General features: G+C 41.8%; 1 protein-coding gene across 1 annotated transcript in view; it reads left to right on the top strand.

The window, feature by feature from the left end:
* Nucleotides 1–18,116, top strand: part of ALKAL1 (ALK and LTK ligand 1) — a 57,968-nt gene that overhangs the window by 30,176 nt on the left and 9,676 nt on the right. The gene's annotated exons all lie outside the window — the stretch shown is intronic.

Below are 18,116 nucleotides of genomic sequence, written 5' to 3'. Positions count from 1 at the left end.
AGAAATGGAAAATACAAAAATGGGAAACACGAGCAGTACTAAAAATCCACTCAAAGCAGCAATGCAGAGTCTATCTAAAAAAATCACACACAAGTAGCTAGTTACCGAGGGAAGGCTTGCCTGAAGAGAAGGGTCTTTGCCTGCTTGCAGAAGGATAGCAAAGATGGAGCCAGTCTGCTGCTGTGGGAGGGAGTTCCAAAGTCTGGGAACAACTACAGAGAAGGCTCTCCCCATCAGACACACCTGTGAAGGTGGCAGGAGCAAGAAAAAGGCATCTCCTGATGATCTTAACACCCGAGCACATCTACAAAGGAGCAATGAGAATGCAGCACAGGAGTCTTCCACTCCTTTTTCTCGCTCTGACCTAAAAGAAACTATACCGGCTTGAGATCATAATTCATTCCCTCTAGTGAGGGAATCCTCAGAAATTCTGGAAGGAGACAAACGGAATGCAATGCCCTTGGAGAATCTGGAGGTGGCTGATCACCATCTGTGGAACAGTTGGGAGAGCACTGTATAATAATGGGAAAGACAGTCTTGGCTGTATTTGAAAAGCTCCAGCATATCTCTGATCAATTGGGAATTCTCCAAAGGTCACTAATACAAAAAGAAAAAGAACCTCTAGACCAGGGGTCCCCAACCTTTTTCACCCCACGGACTGGCTGTGGAAGGCGGGGCACCCCCCTGCTCCATGCGCATGAGTGAATGGCAGCACGACAGTGTCATGCTGCCACTTGTGCTGGACATGCGCAAATGGTGGCACAGTGCTTGCACGGGCATGCTGGAGCATGCGTGCAATGCACAAATCACCTGTACAAGGGTGAGTGTGTGCAGGGGGGGCAGTAGAATAGGGTAGGGAATACAAAAGGTAAAAGGAAGTGGGGGGAAAGGGAAAGGGTTGGGGAGATAGGAAAACACAAAATATGCAGTCATCCAATCTATTCATATTTCAATAACAAATCAACTTTGTTTCTATTTGATTGCCCTCCAGCTATCAACTTACAGTTATATTTTAGTTTAAGTCTAAGTTACTCCAACACGATCAGGAAACCAAAGCCTTTTGTAAAATAAATCCCATTGTTCGATTTCCTTTTGCTTTGGACAGTCATTCAGCACGTTTGAAACAGTATCCATTTCTGTCGCTTCCCATATTTTCTCAGTAAGCTCCTGTTGTTTCCGCAACTTTGCTTTCTTCCAATTTTTGGAAGAGAAGGCTGAATCCAGGACAGCAGTCCAATTTTTAATATAACATTTTCTGACTGTAGTAGTTAAATAGCTCAGTGGGTAACTCTTTATCCCATCTATGTTACCTGGTATCGTGCTGAATAAAAGCAGTTCTGGAGTTAGTACAGCTTCATTCAACTGTTGTTTAACATCTGATAACTCTTTCATCAGATCTTCTATCTGGCTAAGATGTTCATTTACTTGCTGAAATCCTGCTGTTATTATCTTTTACATGGTAGTCTGCCATTCTTTGTCTGATTTTTGTGCCACTATTCCCAAATTTTGAGATTGGGCAGACAAAGTCCCCAACATTTGATATTTTAATTTTTTGGAGGCCATTTTGATCTTTCCAATGAGTAGGATCTGTATAAATAAAACTATATCCTTCACCAAAAACTCATAAACCTCCCCTAGGTTCTTCCTCCCATCCTTACACAGATATTATGATATATAAATCAACTTTTAGTCCAACAATTTAAAATACAACCATGGCAAAATATCCCTTTTTCTTCAGAAATGTAACACAATTCTATTATCAGAGTCCCACACAGTCCAGCCAAAGAAAATCCAGACTAGACAGCAGCTACAGGGAATCAGTCTCACAAACAGATATCAGTCCGTCTAATGTTCTTTCCATTCATCAAAATATTGAATTACAAAGAAACTCCAGTCCTGGTTTTCCTAGCTTCTCAGTTCAGTTGCCCGTGTCATCTCGATGATGATTCTCCGTCTGTTTTCTTGCTTCTAAAAGCTTTTTCTTTTTTCTCCTAAAAAACCAAACAAGAGTCTATTATCAGAGTCCCACACAGTCTAGGGTAAAAGGTATAGGCTAAACAGCATTCACAAAATTTCAGTCTCTTAAATCCTGTCCAGTGGCATTTCAATCTGGGACTTTTTCCAAAAAGAATTTTTTTTCCGTCTCACTGTCTCTCTTACGGCTTTGAACCAGCCTGCTGTCTAAGAGTAAGTTTCATTTTTGAAGAAGCAGGCTGGTGAGCAAAACTCGCCGCTCCTTATCTTCTTTAGTCCAAATATTTTCACTCTGATTTCTTTTTCAGATTAATGGGGTTGTTCATAAACCAAACACTTCAACTTTGTTATTATATATTTTCAACGCCATATTGCTTGTTCTTCTCTCCTCCGGGGGAGGTTGCTCACAGCTCTCTGCCAAGATGGCTCCCGCATCCGATCTGTGCTCGGGTGAATTTTCAGAGGGAAGAAATCCCGGGTTGCTGCCCAGTCTTCCTCCTCTGCTGCTCACCAGCTGCTTCAGAGAGACCTCTCCTGTTCTTCACTTCGATCCCCCATTTCTAGAGGGACCCTAGACTGGGCGGTTCCAGCTTTTCCAGGGAGCTGTTCCCCGGAGCTGCTGGCTGCACCGTGACAAAGCCCCACCTCCAGACCCCACAGGGCAGGATAGACAGGTGGGATGATAATAAATTCAAAATGTAGGACCAAGAAGTACCCAACAGCCCTATGCTGAACAACTTCTCTTACCATCGTATATGCCCAGAGCCATTGTGAAACACTGACCACAATCCTTTTAGATGTTTTCACCATTGTTAAGTTCAGTGATACAAATTGCTACTAGTTAATGCATTGCCAATTGTATTCCTCAGTGCGTGCCAAGTCATGCAACTGTCATGATGAGGAATGCGAGTGGTGATTTGTTAACCAGCTACAATTTGCAATTGTGATTTACAACATTGCACTTAAGCTGGTGTAAATAGGTGATAGGATTTTCACCAGTGTGACTAGGTCCCATCGCAGAGAAAAATCCCAGAAGGATACCATGATTGATGGTACTAAGAGGTGTAGTGGAATCAGCAGAAACACTCTCCCTCTGTGCAGTTACTGGTATAGATCATCCGTAAGGTAACTAAAGTTATCTCTGTCCCATAACCATGTCTGAAGTCAGAATGCAAAAAGGATCTAGGTTAGTAGTTTCCAACCTTGGGTCACCAGATATTCTTTCCTCAGCTTCAAGACATCCTAGCCAGCACATGTAGTACTGAAAGCTTCTGGGACTTTTGGTTCAAGGACATCTGGGGACCTAAGGTTGGGAACCACTAAGCTAGATATTTTATCTCACTTGGCAATCCTTGCAAACCACTACATGCTCCATTTGCTACAGCCTCCTTAGGCATGTAGGAACCCTGCCTTGTTGCAAGGAGGCATCCAGCAGTTCCATTATTCATTGGATACCACAGCACTAAAATTCTTGTTCTATCCTGGGCACTCACTTTCAAATACACACATTTGAACCCAGCAAACTGTAGGATTGACACCTAGTGAGGGAAACTGAGTCACGATACACCACTGCAATTCCATTTTGCCATCCCCAGGGTCAAGTCTGCTGTAACAGACATAACACTGGTGGATGAAACTGAGGGATTTTCAGTTTCAGCCAAGTATTTATAATACAAGCCATGTCAGGACATTCCTCTTGGATCAAATCCAGGATGATGGTTGTTTTCCTGTTCAACAACCTTGTATTGAGCAACAGAGTTTTCAACCTAGGAGGGCTGCCACCTAGGCTTTCTAGAGTAACTGCACTGTAGGACAGTTGCGGGGGGGGGGGCTACTAACATTTTGTGTTTTTCTTGTTTCCAAGAATGACACAACTGTCTTTCGCCTTCGTAATGAGTTATTGCCAGATGTAATGCCCAGCACATTTATGCTATCATAACTTTACATCACATCAGTGAGAACAGGATTTTGCCCATAATGTCCCAGCAACCATTTCCCATTATAAAATATGAGGACAGTCCTTTGCTATCCCAAAGTGGCTCCCAGAAAGAGGTGACACTACTGGCAGTAATCTCAACCCTGGAGAAATCTAGGCTTCATCACAGTCTTCAGAAGTGATGCAAACCTTTGCTGGAAAATGCTGCCTAACCCAGCAGAGAGATATAGCAGTCATGGCAAAGTTCAATTGATGAGCCTGCAACAGCAGAATTCTAAATGCTTGCCCTTCCTGACCTTCTCTTTCTATAGGATGTTGAGGAGACTCATTTGTTTCACATTTACTCCAAAATGTTACTGATTTAAATAAAGATGCATGTGACACTAGACATATGAGTGTTAAGACACATGACTAACACATTTTAATATAGATATTTTAATCAGTCTAGAAATTGATTTTCATGTGGAAATTGTGTTATGGGTAAGCTTCCCATTAAAATAAGTTGGTCATATGTCTCTGTCTTCTTACGGTTGGTGTATGGGCCATAACAGTATTATACACATTTTTTCTATTATCAGTTCTGGTGGTAAGTGAGTTTTAGAGTTTGATTATGTGGTATATGAATTTGTATTTCCTTTAATTTGTCCCCATTTCACCTATATCTTTATATAACTGAGTGGCATTCTGGGCTAAGTGTGAAATCTTGAGCTTGTCTCCATTAACCAAAATTTGATAATATTGAGGGCAAGGCATCCTAATGGTTTTAAAACCTTTTGGATACAGAATTACAAAATGGGCACAACATAAATTTATTATGCTGAATATACATCCCAGACACATGGATATCCCACACACAGGTGGCTGGCATCCCCAGCCTCTCCACCCTGAACTGACTCGTCCGCTTATGGCTTACCAAACAGTATGTGTGTCTGGTATCCTGCTTGTCATACTAGTCTCAAATAAAGCCCGGCTGGTGCTTTTCTGCCTTCCTGATTTTCTGCCTCTCCAGCTGAGGGGGGGGGGCAGGATGAGGAGTGCTTCACAGGTTGAAAAAGCTGATTTATTTGAAAACAAGCAAAAATCACTCATGGGGGGCGTTAGTAGCACTGTAACAAAACCCAAAGCAGAAGGAGACAGATGGTTCAAGCACTCTACTGGAAACCCCAGTCATGGAGCACCTGGAAGGGTATTCTTCTGATTATTAGATTGGTGGTCATTTTGTGAGGACTGCATGTTGGAGAATAGAGAGAGATTGCTGTTTTAAATCTTAAATGTTATATTTTACTAAATATTATGTTCTATGTTACATAGTACATAGGGCCTGGCGTGCTGTGGTCCATGGGGTCACAAAGAGTCAGACACGACTTAACGAGTAAACAACAACAAATGTACTATGTTGTATTTGTTTTATATTAGTGTTGGTGTCTTGATTATTGGGTAGGATTGATGTTTTGTTTATTGTTTCATCTTGGTTGTAAACTTCCCAGAGCCGCCTAGAGTGGTTGTAATTGACCAGATAGGCGGGACATTAAATAAATAAATAAATAAATAAATAAATAAATAAATAAATAAATAAATAAATAAATAAAGGTGACAAACAAACAAACATTTGTCTCCCTTTCTTTCTTTTTTCTTTCTTTTTTTTAAAATTTTAGGAAGCTGCAGATCTCATCGAATAATTTGAGTGCCCTGTATGGAAAAAAATTGTGCTATTATGCAGGATTTTAGTGAGATATCTCACAACAGCTTTAGGCATAGGACCTAAGCTATGTAAATTTCAGGAGTCCCATGTGCCGTGGGGAGGGAGAAGGAGAAACATTGGTGACAGCTTCCCAGCATTTGCCACTCAAACTGGCTGCCTCTCTCTGCTTAACTCTAACAGTATCGTGCCCTTTGTTGATAAATGAGGAACAGTTCTGTGGCAAGTGGGAATTACAGAAGGGATAGACAACAAAGATCTGTATCTGTTCCATAAGCTCTGGAAGGAAATGTAGGGTGCTTCATGTGGTTGGAGTGATGGTGCTTCTCACTGGTATCACCCCTCATCAGCTAGTTAAGCTCCCCTTCTGTTTTATTTTGTGTATATCTTGGTAGCATGATGTAAAAACAGCATTGTAAAGGAGAAGATACATGAATGATTTCATAACATGGGGGGGAAAATGGAAGCCAACCAAGAAGTTGAGAGTTTGAATAGATTGTATTGTTTTTCATATCTTTCTGAAGACAGCAACAAAATAAAAGTTATATAAAATAGCAGGTGTGTCCTCTTGGCTTCTGACAAGTTTCCATTGCAAAGTCTGTGCACTTCTGAATACAACCAATTGAATTATGACATTCTCCAAATGTATCTCTTTGTAATAGAAGCCATATGGCTTGACAGGAGTTACAAAATCAGAACCAACTTTATTAGGACTTCAATAATCAAAACAACTGTACAGAAGACAATTAGTGATTACTTAACTAGTATGAAACTTCTTTGTGCTGGGATTGTGAGTGTGTAACATTAAATTAAATTCAACCACCACCATCACACTGCTGTCAGCCTTCCTTCCCTTCCCCAATACCTCTTCTGTTCCTTATTCTAATTTGAAATGGACTTGGCATTGAAGTCTTATTACTATGAGGGGTGGAAAGAGGACCAGATGGAGAGACTCCACCAGAAATTATTGGCTCATAAATCAGAGTTTCTCCTGCCATGTACAAGTGATTGGTATATCAGTAGTCTGGGGGCTCAGTCACACGGGCAATAAAAACCAATGTTGAAATGGGTTTTGCTTGAGTAAAGCAGTTTTAAAAATCCTCCCCCTGCATGATGCACATGGAAATGCAGGGGTTTTTGCCCAGAAATTGTTTTAAATTAGAAGTGAGGTATTTTACTAGGACAGCAGTAGTCCATTAAAAAAAATTATGAACAGATTCATTACTCTGTCTACATCTGATCCTTCTACTGAAGAAAAGTCCTTGTTCTTGTTTCAAGGAAACTGTGTGGCAAGTGACCTAAAGTAGACCATCAAAAGTCTACCCACATGACCTTCCTCTTTCTTCCCTCCAGCAAACGCATTGTGTTCACAGAGTATTTGCACCAGAGATTCCCCAACCCTGTATAGCAGACTTTAAGGATGATGGAACTGTTGGAAGAAATGAACTCCACACCCATTGCTGAACAGCAAAGCTACTTGCTTTGATGCATTGGAGGAGGTGAGTGAGGCTTGAACCTTTTCTTCAACTTAATTTCAAGTTTGCCCCTAGTACATGATATACTATTGTTCTTTTTTATTACCTTCTATACCTGTAAGTATCAAATAACAGCAAACTATCAGTGTGGTGTAGAGGACAGAGTGATGAACCACTCAGCCATGGAAACTCAACTGGCAAAAATACCCCTTAAATAATTCAACTTGAAAGCCCTATTAGGGTTACTATAAGTTAGTTCTGACTTGACAATACATAACAACAAAAGCAAATTCTACAAAGACATAATTCCCTTAAAAACAGAAAGCTGGACCTCATCTTTATCTTGCAATAAAAGCCACCTGTATTACAAATAAAAGCACATCCCTGTGGCAGACAAAAGCAAAGCAAAATAAAATACCTGTATGAAAACAGGTCTATATTAATGCCTTCTAAGCATTTCCAATATGTCTCTTTGAACAAATAGCAAAACATCACTCATCATTTTACAACAGATGTGGGATGGCACTTTTACAGTTGTTAGTTGCACGGTATCTAAATATATTAATTCAAAGTTGTAAGTGTCAGTCTTCTTTACACCATAAAACAGAAGTGTGAAACATTTATAGTTCAATCCATTAAAACATTTTATTGTTGCATTTCATCAGCAGCAAATCCTCCTACAAATAATGTTTGAAGAGAAACAATATGTCCTTTCTATGCAATACACACTGTAGGTACCATTACTCCTGACATTTCCAAAAAATCTATATGCTATTTTTGGTATAGATCTCTATATATCATCACATTCATAGGCACAGTTGCAAAAGAATCAGAATGAGATGGATTTTTCATTATATAAGCAAGAGTTCCATCCCTGAAATAATCCCAGTTAATAATCATAAGTAATCTTCTTTATTAGGGATTTATTTCTTATTTCCAGCAGGATCTTTCAACTTGTATGCCTAGTCTTCTTTAGGTAATTAAGCATTATAGACTAAATCCTGTGCCTTGCTCCAAAGGTGTCAGCAGCTATGAAAAGCCAAGGAAGCAGCCATAAGATACGTAATTCTCTGATACTTAAAATATTGTTATTGTCGTAGGTGGCAGATGGGGTCTGAAGATTAACTAGGTTCAACTGTACACTGTCACAGAATGGTCTTGTGAAAACAGAATCATGTTTTTGGCTGCTTCATGCCTGAAGCCACTCCCTTTGGAATAAATTGTCCTAAATGGGAATTACATGCTGTTCATGTGATTACATGAAGTTAGAAATAACCCAACAATGATCTTTTCGAAGTGGCAAGTATATCAACTGTCCTGGTTCTTAAGCCTTCTTCATGGTCCAACTCTCACTTCCATACATTGCTAATGGAAAAATTATATCTTTGACTATGTGGACCTTTGTTGGCAAGCTGAGGTCTCTGCTTTTTAAGATGCTGTCTAGGTTTATCATCGCTTTCCTCCCAAGAAGCAAGCATCTTTTAATTTCGTGGTTGCTGTCACCATCTGCAGTGATCATGGAGCCCAAGAAAAGTAAAATCTGTCACTGCCTCCATATCTTCCCCTTCTGTTTGCCAGAAGGTGATGGGATCAGTCATATTCAATGTAGTTTTACTATTTATGCCGCAAGACACACTCTCCACCCTATCCTATATACTTTATAATAATAATAATACTTAAATTTTTATTGTCATAGTGAGCACAGTGATTACATCAGAAAATTCATAAACCTGGTTCAAGGAGGGAGTTCTGGTTCAAACTGCTATTTTTAGCATCTTCACTATGTGTGCTAAGAAGAATGCTACTTTCTCCACTCTGTCTTCCACTCTGTCATTTAACGGAAAATGCATTCTGTCTATATCTGACCACCCTCTTACCTTAAGCAATATTGAACCCAATATTAAGCCTCAGTCTTTTAATATTGTGGCTGCTGTCACCATCTGCAATGATCATGGAGCCCAAGAAAGTAAAATCTGTCACTGCCTCCATATCTTCCCCTTCTATTTGCCAGGAGTTGATAGGACCAGTGGCCATGATCTTAGGGTTTTTTGAGCTTCAGACCACTTTTGTGCTCTTCCCTTTCACCCTCATTAAGAGGTTCTTTAATTCCAACTCACTTTCTGCCATCAGAGTGGTATCATCTGCATATCTGAGGTTGTTGATATTTCTTCTGGCAATCTTAATTCTGGTTTGGGATTCACCCAGTCCAGCCTATCACATGATGTATTCTGATATTTAAATAAGCAGTTAAATAAGTAAGCAAATTCACTCTTTTAGTTCAGTTTAAATTTTCAGAAATAACCTTCTACAAGGTTATTAAAGCACCCTGTGTTCCTTCAAGGAGCCAGTTCAGAGGTTCAGCAAGAGAGAAATACACCAGGTAAAAATGTTATGTTTTGAGAAGCCTGCCTCTGTAGTCTGTTAACAGAAACATGTTTGCTCTGTGATAGCTACAACTAAACAATGCAAACTTGTTTGAAACCAGAAGTTTTTTTAGGTATCAAGTACTCAAAAGTGGTTTACCATTCTATACTTGGGGGTATGAGGTGTGTGTGTGGCATGTTTGGACTGTGCAGCTTGCCTAAGTCTACACAGGCTGGCTCTCTTCCTCAGACACGCATTGGGGAATCAAACTCCCAACCTTTGATTCCACAGCCAGATACCTAATTTACTGAGTTAACCTACCAGTGGGATAATGTAGCTTTATTATAATGTTTACATCATCAATGGAAACAGATTATGAAGGCTGTTTATGTGATTGCATGAAGTTAGAAATAACCCAATGATAATCTTTTCAAAGTGGCAAGTATATCAACTCTCCATCCTGATGTGTTGTATGTTCTTAAGATCTTTAAAATACAACATAGGTTTGTGTTTCCAACTGTGAGATAAATATTAATACAACAAGGTAAAATGTGATAAGTGGAGTAATACATCATCTGAAATGATGAACTTTTGATATCCTCTGCACACACAGAAATTCTACTGAAGTTAATTACACTTATTTCTGAATTACCTTGCCGAGGTTTTGGATGCATCACATTTACAGAGGTATGAGCGACATTAGGCAAAATCCTGTATTTTCAGATTCATGAAATAGTCAGAAATTCTATGTGTACATACATTTAAACTAATATGATTAGTGGGGGGGCAGCGAATGGCAACACTAGGAACAGTAATGGGGTAACAGGAGTGCAATTTAAGACTCCACAGCTATTACAGAAACCAAATATATTAAGTGAATGGTGCATAAATGCTTAGTCATTATAGAAATCTAGGAGGGTAGCCATACTGGTCTGTTGTAGACAAAACAACAGAGAGTATTGCAGCACCTTAAATGTTTTATTTGTCATAAGGTTTTGTGGACTGTGACACTTTTGGCAGTTGCTGGTAACTGCTGAAACTCTATGTAGGTTGGAATATCTGGAGCAACTTTACATTTTGCACTGAGAAGCTGCTCCCTTGGAAAATGCTGATGGGCACAGAAGCATATTATCTCAGGGAGGCTCTCTTGCTCCAAAGATTCTCTAGGGTGAGCCACAAGGGTTCCACATGGTGACTGGGCTCCCCCACATCTCCACTTTTCTGCAAGCAGTTCTCCCCTAAATCAGAGGAAAATAGTTATGTGCTGTCAAATCAGATCTGACTTATAGCAACCCTAACAGGGCTTTTAAGGTAAGTGGGGTATTTAAGGAGCAGTTTTACCAGTTCAGTTTTCCCCATTGAGTTTCCATGGCCAAGTGGGGAAATTGAATCCAGGCTCCTGTGTCTTAATCCATCACTCTGTCCACTACACCACACTGATAGTTTGCTGTTTTTTGATACTTGCAGGTACAAGAGTATAATGAACAAGGACAATAGTACATCATGTACTGGGGTTGAAATAAAGCTGAAGAAAAGAGTTCAATCCTCACACATCTCCTCCAGTGCATCAAAGCAAGTAACTTTGCTATTTGGCAATGAGTGTGAAGAGTTGAGTTCATTTCTTCCCTCAGCTCCATCATCCTTAAAGTCTGTTCTACAACAGGGGTCCCCAGCCCCCGGTCCGTGGCCTGGTGCCGGTCCGTGGGCTTCCTTTAACTGGGCCGCGGACATGGATCTCCATCTCCCTGCAAGCACAGGGGGCATGTCATGCTTGTGGAGGGGTGTATCATGCTCGCGGGTGGGCATGTTGTGCTTGCGGAGGGTGTGTCATGCTTGTGTGCATATGCACGAGCGCAACATGGCTACCCACAAGTGCGACACATCCACCCACTCTCAAAATCTGTCTGGCTTCTAATTTCAGCCCAACGTGGAGCGGGAGTGGTGGGGGCAGCAGCAGCACCTACTTGGTGAGTGCGGGACTTCCTCCCCACCTCATAGGGGCTGGGTCCCCCCTGTCCCCCCTATGTGCCCACACGTCCAGAAGGGGAGCCCTCTCCCTGTCCAGCAGTCTTCTCCCTCAGGGATTTGGCACCACTGGGGCTTCTGCTTTCAGGTCTCCCCCCCCCACAGGCTGTTGATGCTGTCTCCCTGTCCTCTCTGTGGCTGAGGTGAAGGAGGGGCCCCGCTCGCAACCTGGCCGTGCACTTCTCCTTCCTTCCACCTGGCAATCCTCCACTCCCTGCCCAGACGTGCAGTGGGAGGGGGTGATGCCGAGAGAACAGCCTTCTCGTGTGCACTCCCCTCCCCCCGTTTCCTTTCACAGCCTGCCGTGGAGATCGTGTGCCCGTCCATCCATCCATCTTGACGGTCTGTTGGTCATTCCCTCCCTCTTTCTTCCTTTCCTTTCCCTTTCCTGTTGCTGCTTGTTTCCGCTGCCACGGCCAACAAGGAACAAACAAAAAGGAAAGGAATCTTGGTATCTGGTAGAACAGAACAAAGCCTATTTTATATTTGTTTCTTCCATGTAGGCAGAACACAACATATTTCAAAATATATTGTTATTGTCACCCAGTAGTTGAACATGTGTAGCACCAAAGACTGAAAGGGAGCAGTTTTGCTTCAGTGTGAGTAGAATTCTGTCTTCAGGCCCTGATGTAGTTTAGTTGTATGTAGGACCCACCATGTACCATAAAGAGCTCTACCATCCAATACTCCACCGTTCCTTTCCATTCCCCAGTATATGACTTCTGAATCACCCATCCCCTTCTGCCTAACCAAATGCAGACTGAAAAAGGAAAAAAGGAAATTCAATTTTTAAGCAAGGAACATCTTAGTCCAACATGTCCAATTGAAGAGACAGTGGTCTTCTCATCCCTTTCCTATTAGAGACTGGATGTCATTGTGGCCATTCTGGCCATGTATGCAAGAACTCTAAACAATTATATTGTATCCAGACCAATAATTGATTATTCTTCTTCCATTGATTTTATCTTTTACCTGTATGATCAGTGTCAACAATCTGTCACAGATTTCTACAAATATCTACATTTGCAGCTCTTGGAAACTTCTGTTTAGAATTTCTAAGGGTCCAGCCCTTGGATCTCTATCCTGCAGGATCAAGAGAAAGAGGAGAGATTTTTTTCTTATGTCCAAATGAGAATGCCACTAGTTTGATGTTTTCTTGATAAATCTGCAATGCTGATCATGTGAGCCGTGTCTTGGTAATTCACTTCTTGTGTGATAAGAGGCAGAATCAGTAGGAAATCAGTATAATGTCAGGCCTGTGATTATTCTTGTGGATATCCTACATTTAGAGCAGTGGGAGATGCAACTTTGCTAGTGGCAGTCAAGACAGCTTTTGGGATGAACTGTGGAGCTGTTGAAAAAGAATGCAAAAGAGAAAATGTAGAGAAGACATGTACAGTGGTGCCCCGCATAGCGACGTTAATCCGTTCCAGGATTAATGTCGCTATCCGGAAACATCGCTATACAGAACGTAAAACCCCATAGGAACGCATTAAACTCTGTTTAATGCGTTCCTATGGGGGGAAAACTCACTGGTAAGCGAAGATTCCCCATCGGCCGCCATTTTCGCCACCTCGGTAAGCGAGGGCAGGGCATGAAAACTCTGCGGGCGGCCATTTTCTGCTCCCGGTGGCCATTTTGGAACCGCCAATCAGCTGTTTTCTAAACATCGCCATGTGAAGATCGGTAAGCGAAACACATACCGATCATCGCAATGCAATGTTTTGCCACCTAAAACATCGCAATGCAATCGCATTAGCAATTGCAAAAAACACGTCGCTATCCGTATTCGCCGTTAAATGATGTGCTCTTTAAGCAAGGCACCACTGTAAACTGTCTGGAAAGCATTTGAGAATTTTTGTAGTTAAAATATTCCATTGTGGTTCCTTGTTGACTATTGACACTTTGGAATATACAGTAATACTATGAATTTCCAAAACACTGTAGATTTATTCACATGATATTTTAAAGTTCATAAAATTAATATTCACTGTTTTCCTCCACCACTGTTATTTAATCTCTGCCCATCCACTCCTGAAATAACGAGATAGACACAGGTGTTGGAGTTAACTAGGGCCACACTTTATTGCCTTTAACCTCCAATCATTCTAATCTTGCAGAGGGGCCTGGACGTCATGTGAATCCCTGGGGCAGGCTCTAGGGGTATCTCTTACCCCCTCTCCAATCGTAAGCGGGTGAGTCCCAAGCCCCTGGTCAGAGCTGCCCCCTGAACAGCTCGTACACAGCTGGCCACAGACTGGGAAGAAAAGCCTCCCTATCTGCCATCCATCCAATTGTCTAGAACTAAGACATGCAATGGATGGGACTATATCTTATTCACCCCTCATCCCAGCAGGTGAAACGCTAGATCCTGGTTGCTGTGATGCTGGGTGCAATAAGACCCCATGTGCTTTTTGGGAGCTCACTGAAACTCACCTTCTCTTCCGCACTACCTGACAGTTTGACCTATTTAAACATGACTCAAACCTAGAATAGCCCTCAGAATCCCATGGGTAAACAGTGTGGGATAGGCAAAAATACGTCCACCCACCTTTTATATGCCAATCAGGTGAGATGGGTCCAAAATTACTATCCGGCCCCGAAGCGACCACCTCAGCCACACTGGACCCGGGGCAGGCAGGTTAACTCAAAGGAAAAAGGGCTGGCTGGGGGCAGAAGGATCTTATAATTGCACCAACATCCAGCCCCAGCACAGCCTTGTGGGAAGCGCCAATTGGTGCCTCTACCTGCCTATGTCAGATCAGGAGAAAAATAGTTCCAAGCCAGTGTACGAATCCATGCCTGCAGAGGTATACATTGCCCACCAGCTCCAGAAATACAGAGATGGATTCAAGTGTTGGAGTTAACTAGGAAAACACTTAACTGATTTTAACTCCTCTGTTGAGGGGTGGGTTGTGGGGGGCATGTTATAAATGGTGTGAGGGATTGGTTAGGGCTGTCGGGCATGTGGGGCATGGAAGGGATGAGGGGAGTGCATAGTGGGGTGCTTTTGTCCATGTGGGGCAGTGGAGTCGTTATGTGGCATGGTGTGGGATTAGGAGGGGAGGATCTCCTGTAGGGGAGCCATACAGCTGGGAAGAAGGTGGAGTGTGTATGTATGAGAGGGGAGTTGGGTGGGTATAGAGGTGATGGGGTTTTTTTTGGAAAAAGTAATAGTATGTCTGGGTATGTGCATATGAAGAGCAATGATGTGGGATTGTGGGTAGGAGAAGAAGAGACATGTTCTGTTGGTTGCTGGAGGGAGGAAGGTGTGGGGAAGGCAGGTCAATGTGATAGTGGATGAATTCAGATGTAGGGACTGAGTGGTAAAACTGCAATAGATAGACCAAAATTAGTTTTCATCTCTTAACCTTCTCAGTGTCTTTACCTGAATAAAGAGAGAAGGTAGTTAAAACAGAAAAAATGAACAGAAATTGGTTTTGATTCCATACCTGGTCAGTGTCTTCACCTGCATAAGGAGGGAAGGTGGTAAAAATGAGAAAAAATAAACCAAAATTAGGTTTGATCTCCTACCTGGTCGGTGTCTTGACCTGTATGAGAAGGGAAGGTAGTAAAAAAAAAAAATCTAAATTGAGTATTGATCCCTTACCTGGTCAGTACCTAACCATAAGATATGTTGTTTTACCTAGAAGATAGTTATGTGATATGTATTAATATTTATAAACCACTATCTCTTTAAATTTTGAGCAAGTAATTAACACTATGAATATGGAAATAAATACAAGAGAAATCAACCCAGGAAGAGAACTATTAAGCTGAACAAGTCAATAGATCCTGGTATATTAACACATTAAATGGCTGAATATTTCAGGCACAATAATCTTTGGAACCCTTCAGACTCGGAAACAATATGTGAAGAGGTCTGTTGTTCATTTCTGAACAACATAAACAAAAACTTTTTTTCTAATTATGGTTAGTAAGGAAGAAGCTTAACCAAATACAATCTAATGAATGCTAGGGATGAAATATACAAATTAATCATGCAGTGGGCAGATGTTTCAGGAATGAAACATTTCTGTTTCATTTCCAACAACTACACCCACAACTCCATCAGAAAGGGGGCATCCAGAAAAGGATCCCCACAAATGCTACTCTTTCCCATCTGTGTGGGAAGTCTGTTATTGAAATCCAGCTCATATCCGACTGCCCCCTAACAAACCCATTCATCTCCATTAAAAAACAACAGCAACCTCTCAAAAGTAGCACATCAACTGCCCTGCCAGATCTCACCACCTTAAACCTACACTACCCAGGCAACGCCTTAATGTAGTTTCCAGAGCTATAGACAAAACAGGAAGCAATCCTGTTGGTTGATACAGAGTACATCTCTACAAACTATGAACCTGAATGGCTGAGAAAGTTAAGCCCGGATGAAAGGTAAATGTAAGTAATTTTGAAAAGCTAGGGTCTCTCTAACTGCTCCCAATGGCTGTTGAGGCAGGAAAGCAGCAAGTGGGCAATGATCAACTGTTAAGAGCACTGTTGCTCCAGCAATCATGTGACCTCAGAGGTCATGTGACACATTATCTCATTATGTCCTCAGCGGTATGTCAATAGTTAGTTGAATGTCTCTCACACCCAACCAGGCTGCTTGCAAGAGTGAAATAAAAGTCTTGTCCTGTGGATCATAAATGCTTCTGCATGGGCTGCTGTTGGGCTGTTTTGTTTTTATTTTTCTTATAAGCTCATAAATGCTAAGTAATATCTCCAAATGAGCATCCATTAACTATCTTAGTTAATGTCGTGGAGCTATTTACCTACTCCTTTTTAGGTCAAGAGTCAAGAATGGAGTATTAGAACATGTTGGAGAACTAACTGCCATTCAAAGCACTATTTATGTCACAGAACCCTGGTCCACATTCAGAAAATGTTAGCACTAAAATAAATCTTTCTTTTTCTTGTCCTGACTTAGGGCACAATCTTAGCTAGCCAGGCTGGCCTTAGGCTGACTGAATCATACTCTCACAATTAAGAGGCAGATGCCTGTTAAAGATACAGTGCTATTTCCCCCAAATACAAGTCCTTTCTGCAGCTGCCATGAATCCCATTGCAACACCAGTTTGTGCCGTAGAAGGCTAAGCCCCTCCTAGTGCATTTGGCGCAGTCACCAAATGCACACATGACATCTGCCTTTCTCTCATTTAAACATCCACCCACCCCACTGTCTGAGAGAACCACAGGAAGCAGCCAAAGAAAACTTCTCTTTATTGATCTATAGATGGCCTCACATTACTCCCTCTTCCCACTGCCCTAGCTCATAATTAGTGGCAAGGTTAGTGACTACAGCTGTTTAATTTATAGTTCCGACAAAAATTCTTTGGCTGTGCTTTCCAGGGATCCTATAGTCTGTTGTCCATCTGATACAACTCTGCACAATTCTACACAACTCTACACAGTTCAAGGCCTGGCCCTTTCACTGTCCATCTTCCTGCTCTCCTTCCTGGTTGGGTAATGTTGAGTTTGCACTTGGACTCTCCTTTCTGTTTTTACTCATGATTGGGCAGCTTGGGTCCCTCCTACAAATACTAAATTTGTGGCTTATGATTGGAGGGCCAGCTTGAATCCCTACCACTGGCAAACCACCTGACCTTCTGTTTCATGATGGGGGGGCAATTTGAATCCCTCCCACCCTCGTCTCTTGGCTCATGATTGGTGGGGCCAGCTTTTATCCATCCCAGTGATATCTTGCCCACCCCTTACCTCCTGACTGATGATTAGGGCACCAGCTTGTATCCATGCCAGTATCTTCCCAGCCCCCTCAGCCTCATGAGTCATCCCATTCACACAGCTCATGATTGGCAAACCATGCATTCCTTCCCACCCTTCCCATCATTATCAATGAAAATAGGGTTTGTGTCCCTCTCTGATCATGGCCGTGAGCTACCTTGTCTAATTAAGAAACTTAACTCAGAGTTGTTGTACATAGCACTTTATTGAGCAGGTATCTCTCCTCAGAAGCACTTTTGTATCTTAGACATGAGTGTGACACGCCCCTCCATGAGCGTTACATGCCCACCTATGAGCACGGAGGTGCCCCTGCCCCCCCAAGCAGTCCGTGCAGGGAGCCCACACACACACACAAACGGTCCAAGGTCCCAAAAAGTTTGGGGACTGCTGTTCTACAGGATTGGATAATATCTGGTGCAGATACTCTGTGAATACAGTGGGTTTGCTGGAGGGGAGAAAGAGGAAGGTCATGTGGGTAGACATCTGATGGTGAACACCACTTTAGGTCACCTGCCACCCAGTCTCCCTAAAACAAGAACAAGGACTTTGCTTCAGTAGGAGGATCAGAGGTATGCAGAGTAATGAATCTGTTCATATACTTGTTTTTATTGTAAATAATAATGTAACATAACTTTTCCTACATGAAAGCTTTGCCTGTGCAGGAGAGCTGTTGCGTTAGTAGGGAGGTTTGTTTATGTAGGCTGATACTTAATTTGCATTTTGAAATCCATTACTTTCTATGTGGCATACCTATGAAAATATTATCCTTCAATTTTATTTTGTATTGATTTTAACTTTGCTATGGCTTGTGAGAAAATACAATTCATTACAAATAAAACAGATTTTATAGATTTTGTATGTTCTACGGGTAAACATATTTTATGTAGAATTGTTT

This window comes from Pogona vitticeps, chromosome 4 (assembly GCF_051106095.1).
Source record: "Pogona vitticeps strain Pit_001003342236 chromosome 4, PviZW2.1, whole genome shotgun sequence".
Lineage (NCBI taxonomy): Eukaryota > Metazoa > Chordata > Lepidosauria > Squamata > Agamidae > Pogona > Pogona vitticeps.
The sequence above is the reverse complement of the archived record's forward strand: the minus strand, read 5'-3'. Positions and strand labels throughout refer to the sequence as shown.